This window comes from Lissotriton vulgaris, chromosome 9 (assembly GCF_964263255.1).
Source record: "Lissotriton vulgaris chromosome 9, aLisVul1.2, whole genome shotgun sequence".
In the NCBI taxonomy this organism is placed as follows: Eukaryota; Metazoa; Chordata; class Amphibia; order Caudata; family Salamandridae; genus Lissotriton; species Lissotriton vulgaris.
Window position 1 is genome coordinate 1000875015 of NC_141697.1, and position 8432 is coordinate 1000883446.

The 8432-nt window shown below is 42.6% G+C and overlaps 1 long non-coding RNA gene across 1 annotated transcript; it reads left to right on the forward strand.

The window, feature by feature from the left end:
• The first annotated feature begins 309 nt into the window (after nt 1–309).
• Nucleotides 310–685, forward strand: LOC147692704 (uncharacterized). The gene is made up of 3 exons (XR_015299842.1): nt 310–371; nt 458–543; nt 634–685. It is a non-coding gene; the product is annotated as an uncharacterized LOC147692704 (long non-coding RNA).
• The last annotated feature ends 7747 nt before the right edge of the window (nt 686–8432 follow it).

Below are 8432 nucleotides of genomic sequence, written 5' to 3' on the forward strand. Positions count from 1 at the left end.
GTATAAGGAGCACTGTTGTGCAATCACAAATAAGTATTAAGGATGATTAATCTGTGTTCGATATGTGAGGAACGATTGTAGCTATATTAACTAATATGTTATGTAGTCTTTGTACGTAAATAAGGAACTTACTCGTTCCAAGATGGCGGCCGTGATACATTTACACGACCATTAGCTCCAAAAGAGATACTTTCCTGTACTCGGGAATCACACGGAGGTACCGAGCAAGGTAAGCCAAACGCTAATAGAGGATACCTAAACTTCCAATTTGAAATTAGACTAAGGACTAACAGTAATATGTAATCTTGCAGGCAGAATTATAGAACCTAACGGGCAGCGGCGAGAAATGTGACAGAATCAGCATTATAAAGGTACGATCTCTGCTTTATACTGAAATTGATTTCTGACGATGTAGGATCAGTAGGACAAGTATATTAAGACTGTTGTTGGTTTTCAGGTTAAATTACCACGGATTTGGTGTGAAGTGAAACACATAGAGAATTAGCCGTAACGCCGTAATACACGCCCAGCCTGTTAAAACAGGTAAGAGAGATAACTCATTGGTGGTATTAATAAACGCGATGGTTAGGTATTGTAAACAGTAAGATTTGGTTGTGCCTCTATTTGTTTTAGGGCAACGGATTTAAATAATGAATATGGTATGAACAGAATTTGAGGAATAAAGGAAGGTTACCTGAAAGGAGAATAGTGGAAGAGCAAGAGGTAGGATATGATCTAAAAGCCATGTAAAAACTATGTTTAATAACAGCGCATTGATTCAAAGTGCAATCCTTGCTCCTAATGGGTAGAGACTAAGGATTCGTTTTTTCTATCTCTAATCAGGTTGCATTGTAAAGCCAAGTTGAGGTAAATACTATCTCTAATAAGCACATGGGATTGTAGTGAAAATGTCACGAGTGGTCTCAGTAGAAATGAATCATTTTCCTTTCACTAAAATGTAACGCATGTAATGATTGCAGCACCAGTTTTGTAATGTATGATAATGAGCATTGTATGTTGCTATTTTCTATTATTTTTCCTAAATAGCTGAAAACATTACACGGTGCACTATATGAACAAATATATATTCTGTGCATGATGCTGTCACCTTGGATAAGGTGTTTTTGGAGCACAGGGTTGTTGTTTTGGGTCGTAAAAGGCTCTGTAAATAAGAACTATTATATTTAATGGAGTGAAGATGGTAAAAAAATGCATTTTGTATTAGTTCCAGCCCTGACGAAGCCGGATGGTTATCATTAACCTCGACGAAACGCGTTGGCATGGGATTGGAGTCGGATTTGTAATCAAATAAAAGAAGAAGCTTTCAAGAGCCTTGGGACTATTTGATATTGCTGGAGTGTGAAATCAATGGCCAAAAGACTATATATGTTGTGATAAGTGGAGTGCTGCAGTATTATATCTTTACTCTGTCTAAGAGTTGAATGGGCTCAGGTGTCAAATGCTGTACTTAGGACCGGAAATAGGACTGCAGCCCAGCCCCCTTGGTCCAAGATCCTTTTCAATTCTTCTGCTGCTACCAGAAGCACAATCTCCATGCTATCCTGAGGTCTAAAGCCTGTTTGAGATGAATGAGGGATTGCATTGTCTTCTGGTATCTTCCTAGAAAAAATAGATAGATAAGTAGCCTGTTCCACTGCACAATGTCCCCATCTGTAACCAGGCCTCTTCCAGCCTTGAAAGTGATGGTGTACCTGAAAGCCCTAGGGGACCATTTTTAGTGGATCAGGCTACTTGTCCATCTCCTGCATTGCCCATGAGTACTGTGCCAACCCTGGGGAATATATTCCTGAACATTTTCCCATGGGCAAAATGCCCATGCAGATGTTGGATGCACTGGTAGCCTACGAAGCTCTCCTCTGCGATCACCCACTTTTACTCACATAACCGATCTTGCGTATGCATCAATTAAAGTGCAACTGGACACCCTCCAGGCATGCTAGCAGGCCACCCTCTTCTGGAGGAAGTGTTATAGAGGACACAGTGCTGTGACTCACATGCTGGTGAGATGTCAGTACTTTTAGTACTTCTATTCATACCTTGATTAGTTTTCTAGGGCCAGTTAATACAGATTATGCATCTCAACAAGAGCTCAGTCACCCTATGCCCTTCATCCTTAATTCCTGAAATCTAAACCTCACATACACCTGTACTGGAGCTCTGAGTCCTGCAGCTTGCATTAGCGGCACCATATGTGCAACTTCCCCTCAAAGATAGACACTCAGACTGGGTGAGGAGGGAAAGTCAAGGTCAATCCTCCATCTCCATTGTCCTGAATTGTGATTGGCTGAAATGATTGATAGCTATTCTAATCTCACCAACGCAGTGGCAGCAGAAACAATGAAGAGAAGTAACATCAACTTTAGGCACTACCGATCTTCGTTGGAATTGGATGGAGTTGAGCAGGCTTTCTGTACCAATTATGGGACACCCAGACTGGGGGCAGGAAAAGGCTTTTACTTCTCTGAGGTAAGCAATTGAATTATCTGAGGAGCAGATCCATACACCTGCCCATCACAGTGATTATTTTTGGCATGGTCTAAAGTAATGGGCAGGGATTAATTACACTTGTAGTAATAGATGCATTGACCCATATTTGTGAAGCCTTTGCATGGTCCTTGTGTCATGCAAGATGACACATTACAATGCACAGGCGTTCCTAATATTTACAAAGCCAGGCACGGCCTGGTTTGTGTGGCTTTGTAATGAAACGTGACCCAAGGCAGCTTTTTGCTCTGCCTAACGTTACATTTCTAATTGGGAGGCATTCCATGGGTAGAGCATTGTCATTCCCATGCATCCACCTGTGGATTTTGGTGCGTTCCCAGATTTACAAAGACTTGTAAACCTAGGAATGGGGCAACATGCTTTGCCTTCCAAAGTGAGGTGTAACAGGGACAAATATCATTATTTCTCCTTGTTATTTCCTGCATTCTGCAGCACACATAAAAAGAGGAAAATGCCTCTAAGAATTGTTTTTGTGAAGGAAGGTATCTCTTCCTGCACCGAAGCAATCCTGCCTGTAATGCAGGCACCCTTGCACTATGGTGAACTGGTGCCTGCGTTGCCGCTAGGCTGCCCACAGTGCAACAGCACAAGGAGGAAGCCGAAATGCCCTATATATTTGTAAATATAGAGCATTTCTGCTCTATCCCTTTCACGCAACTCAGCACAACACCTTTGCTTGCTGCCCTGTGTGGAAGTTCAATGAATGGGTCCCTAAGTGTTAGAGGAGGAGACAGGCAGGCTTTCATCTAATGACCTAAACTCGGATTTGCACTGAGATGGCTGGATGTTACCTCGAGATAAGAGGCAATGGGATTGACTGGCAAACAGGAGGACAAGAATTATCTGAGTACTAGAGTGCTACCCCTTCCCTTCTCAGTAGCCTCCACTCAGAATGACTGACAAGGTAGCCAATTGTGTATACTGGTTAGAATTATTGATTTTTTGACATAGGAGAGGATACACCTTTACTGCTTTGCAGCACGTGTTGAGAAAGGTTGAAGAACATGATTAGAACAGGACTGCCTACATCCACCTGGCCAAAGAACCTATACACAAAATGTCCCATTTGTAGGCCTGATTCACAAAGAACTTCTGCACTTGTGGTGAAGGCCTGCAGTTGTGGGGGACTCTCCACAATCGGGGCGGAATTTTCTCATTGAGAACTCACAACACGACTGAGGGGCCTCCGCCACGAGTGTGGAGACTTACACACGACTGCAGGGCCTCCGCCATGAGTGTGGAGGCCCTTTGTGAATCAGGTCCAGAGTGCTTGCTTTTTGCAAGAGTCACTGTATGTAATTCCATCACTTTGTTTCATGTCACATATGAATGGAATGAGAGGGATGGGCTATGAAAGGAGAGCAAAGCTGCAGCTACACCAACCTTGCTAAAATGAGCTGATAAGTAAATCAAGCTAGAAATCAACAAGGTCTGTAGGCACAACAGATCAGGTGGGTTTTTATACCTTTTCCACACTCCTTGTGCTGCGTGTTTCTTGTTTTGAGAATAGGTTGAGTGAGCAGAGAGCCCTCATGAGGCATATTGCTATCAGCGTAAAAATTCTGTTGTAGCAATTGGTGTCAGACCTTGTCGATCAGGCACTGAGCAATGAAGTCTCTATATTTCTTGAGTGAAAGTCATTGCAGAAGTAACCTACCGCAATAATGTAGCAAGTGTACTGTTAGACACTGGACAGACAGGCAAGCTGGGGACTGTCTGCCTTGTGTAGACCTTTGAAAATTTGTGAGATATCCGAGGAAGATTTGTGGTAGCAGTGAAGTGATTATGTTAACCTTGTATGGATCAAGCCCCAGAATTTGCTGCAGAACCTGCATGGATTATTTTTATTGTGACAAATATTCCCCTGCTGCTCCAATAGGTTCACCTAAGGGGGCGTGTCTAAGGATGACATCAATCTGAAGCAGAGGAAGGAGGCATAAGCAGTAGGTTGGAGCAGCATCTCTGTCTTGTATGCAGTTGCTGACAATCTCAATAGTGATGCCACTTTTATAAAGCTCAAGTTTACCCAAAAATAGATTTTTTACTTCTAGGAGAAATTCATGAACAAAGTCATGAGCCCTACAAAACCCTAGAGTAGAAAAAAACAAGTTTGGAGGAGATTTCAAAAGTGGTGTCATGCAGATATGGAGGAGTACATAGTTCCAGCACCATAGTGCAAGGGTGTCTGCGTTGAGGGGAATATTGTTTATGTGCAGTAAGGGCCCCCTTCCAGTACATAAACAATCTTTAAATTGTGTTTTATAACTTCTATGTGTGCTGCTTAACCCCTTCCGTGCGGCCGCGATTTTCCCCGTGTGCGGCCGCCGGCAGAACATGGGCGGGCCATGACGAACCCCAGCCGTCATCAGCACACGAGCACCGTAGTGCATGACGGCTGGGGTTCGTCACCAGCATGGAAGGGGTTAATGCAGCACACATAGAAGATGCAAAACTTAATTTTTTGTAATTCTTTATGTGCTGGAAGGGGGACCTTCCCGCACATAAACAATCAATGGCCTCTTGCGGTTTCTATGTTTGCTGCACAACGCAGAACACACGGAAACAGCAAAAACAAGAATAAATACAGCATTTCTCCTCATTTCACCTGTTTACAACCAGGTTTTACCTGGCCTTAATTTTGGCACTGCCTCCTATTACCACCATACTTGTTAATAGGGGGAAGCGGCGAAATCAAGGGGTGTCGCTGTGGAACGCCCACCGCAGCATCCATTGCTCTCCCCTTTCACGCTAAGTACGGCGTGAAAGGATGCTTTATTTAAAAGGCGCGGAAGGTAGAACAGGGTGTGCCACGAGGGGACTGAATAGAAAGTATTTCCCCCCTTTTTCTAGATTGTCAACACCCTTAAGTAAGATATGCATCCCCACCCCCCCACAAGCAGGACAATAGATATGTGTCTTTGAATGAGAAAATGTCCGCCTTGTGTTTTCAGTGCAAATGCGGGACTGGTTTAATTTCAGGCTGGCACACATAATTTATTGATGTTTGTCTTGTGATCATTGACTTGATGTATATATTTTTGTCACAAATAATGTTTTCATATTATGTATGTGTTGTATATATTGTCTCACAAAAGAAATGGTTTTAAATCAGGCATACAAATGTGTTGCAATTGTGTGATTTACTAATGCTGTGTTTCCTTTTAAAAGATATGTTCAATTGATTTATGAATGTCTTTTTGAAGTATCCAAACTGGGCAGAACAAATGCTCAAAAACCTCAGAATTAGTGGTCTCAGGTTTATCACGAATATTTAAAATAAACCTCCTTTTACACCTTTCTGTGATTTCATTATTTACAAGGCAGCGTTAAGCCACGTTAAGTGTCTTAACGGTGCCTTGTAAATAGGGCGAAGCCTCCATCGCCACCACAACGTCACTAAAAATGACGCTGTGGCTGCAATAGGGGCTTGTAAATATGACCTTAAGTTTGGCGTGGGCAGAGTCCTAGGAGGTGTATTTAGCAGATCATGTGTTTTCTGTGAGAGAATCCAATTTCCATAGAAAAGTCTGTGTAATTCATAGGATTTAAGAGTTATAAAGCAATCAATCACCCTATTTTCGTTTAAGGTGGGTTTGAATGTTGCAGTCTTTACATATCTCCTCCTACATGTAGCCTCATGTATAGATACCCACCTCTGACAGAAGCCACATCTATCGGCTTGTGTCACCCTACCTACCAAGTGGAGATGAAGGTTTGGTGCACTCATGCGTCCACAGATAAATGGACGTTGTGGTTTTTCCTTTTAGACCTCCTTTCGCTGGAGGTCTGTTCCTTTATTGTGTGACACACACTCCTCTCCTATGCCTCCCTACTAAGACATCAATGCACCTTTCCTCGACTTCCCCTTCCCCGTATAGGACCCATCAATAATCCACCTCCCAGCTCAGCAAAGACGCAACCAGTGTCACATGGAAGTAATTCCCAAATACAAATTCTGCTCATGTCACGACTTTGAGGACTGACATCAGCAAACGTGCAATTGGCCCGGAGGCGCGCTTTAAAGACTGTGGATCGATTACGAATCACTGCTGTAGCCGAAAGCCTTATTCCTTGTGGCAGCTTAAAGGGCACATCTGCTTCTTTCCTAGGCGACCTAATATAACAGTAATAAATATCCAATTTACAGAAAAAGGAAAAGAGTCAGCAATCAAAATCATCTCTTTCGTTTAACTATACTAAAGGGCACAAACTGAAAACATGGTCCTTCCATGGTAAATTACATTTTTCAATTCCACAGATGCAACATTTTAATACATGTAAGGATTTTCCTGTCTTTCCATAAATTTGCAGATTTAAAAAATATATGACCTGGTATAAACGGTTTAAAGCTATGAAAAATTCTGCCCGTGAGGTGCGACACTGATGGATCCCTGGCAAAAGTTAACTAGTCGACTCTCAGTCATTGAATATTTTATTTAGACATTTGAATAAATACAATTTTTGTCTAGATGGTGTTTGTGTTCCCAATTCATGACATGAGGGAAGGAACTTTCTCTGAAGCAGAACGCACAACATTTTACTTAGGCCACTCTAATTAAAAGTTAGAGGCAACATTGATCCCTTCTTTGTCATGAAAATGTTTTATTTCGCTGTTCATAAAAATGTTATGTTTACTTTACAGACACTGCTCTTGAAGCAGTATTTATTTCACATGCATTCTAACTATTTCAAGAGAGCATTGAGAGATTAGAAGAAACCCCACCTCTATTTATTGAAGAGATATGCAAATCATTTGCGGTAATTCAGATGTCTTCAAACAGTCTCCAGAGAGGAGCCATAAATTCTTAATATCTGCCAACCATGAAATACATCTTACTTTTGCGCATTTATCATATGCCTACGAAGCTATTTTGAGGAGCGCGTCGGAGTGATTTCTCGTGTCCTAGATTTACCTCACATGTCCTTCCTTAAAATAATTTATTTTGGTGGAATTATTTAATAAAATGAGCTCTCTTTCCTATAAACATTTATTGGCAACAGATCAGTAAAACATTTTTGAGGACTTGCTTGAACTGGTCCAGAGGAATTTCATACTCTTCGGATGACTCCAACACTCAACGGAGCTGCCCCGCCATTCCCACCCCGCAGCTCCTTGAGAACCTTGCGAGTGAGTAGCCGCGCTTTACCAACCCCTGATTGATTGACTAACATACTTTGGACCTGTTTCACAAAGGCCCGCAGTTGTGGTGGGGGGGCCGCCTTTGGGCGGGACCTCCGCACTGCAGTTTCTCATTATGGAGGTCCCGCCACGAGTGAGGGACCCTGCCACGACTGCAGCACCTCTGCCTCGAGGGAAGGTGCCTTTTTTTAATAAGGGGTCTTATTTACAAGCCGATTGCGCTGCCGGTGCACCACTGTTTTTTGATGCACCACTGGCACAATGGGCTTGCCCATATTTAAAAAGCCACTTAAAGTCACCCTGTGTAACTGTTGGTGGCCTTGTAAATATGAGCCCCTTTCATGCATTACTCTGCATGAAAGAGGAGTTCCATGGGCTTTGCTGTGGGAGTTCCTTCGCAATGTCCATGGAACTTGACACATTTCCAGATTTACAACATTTTATAAAACTGGGAATATGGTGCAACGAGGAGAAACGATTTTATTTCTCCTCGTTCTTTCCTCTTTCTCTGCATGCTGAAGCCATTAATGATTGTTTTTGTGCAGCAAGGTGTTCCTTCTTGCACATAAACAACCATCCCTGCAGCGCAGGAACCCTTGTAAAATGATGCAAGAGTGCCTGTTAGCAAGCACAGTGATGCATTATGTTGTTGTTAATATGACTCATCCCTGGGCTTTAAACATGACGCAGCACGGCACAGCTAAATGGCTGGTGGTGCTGAGCTGCATTATTTTCTTGATGAGGCCCAGCGTCCTTAGTATTTGTA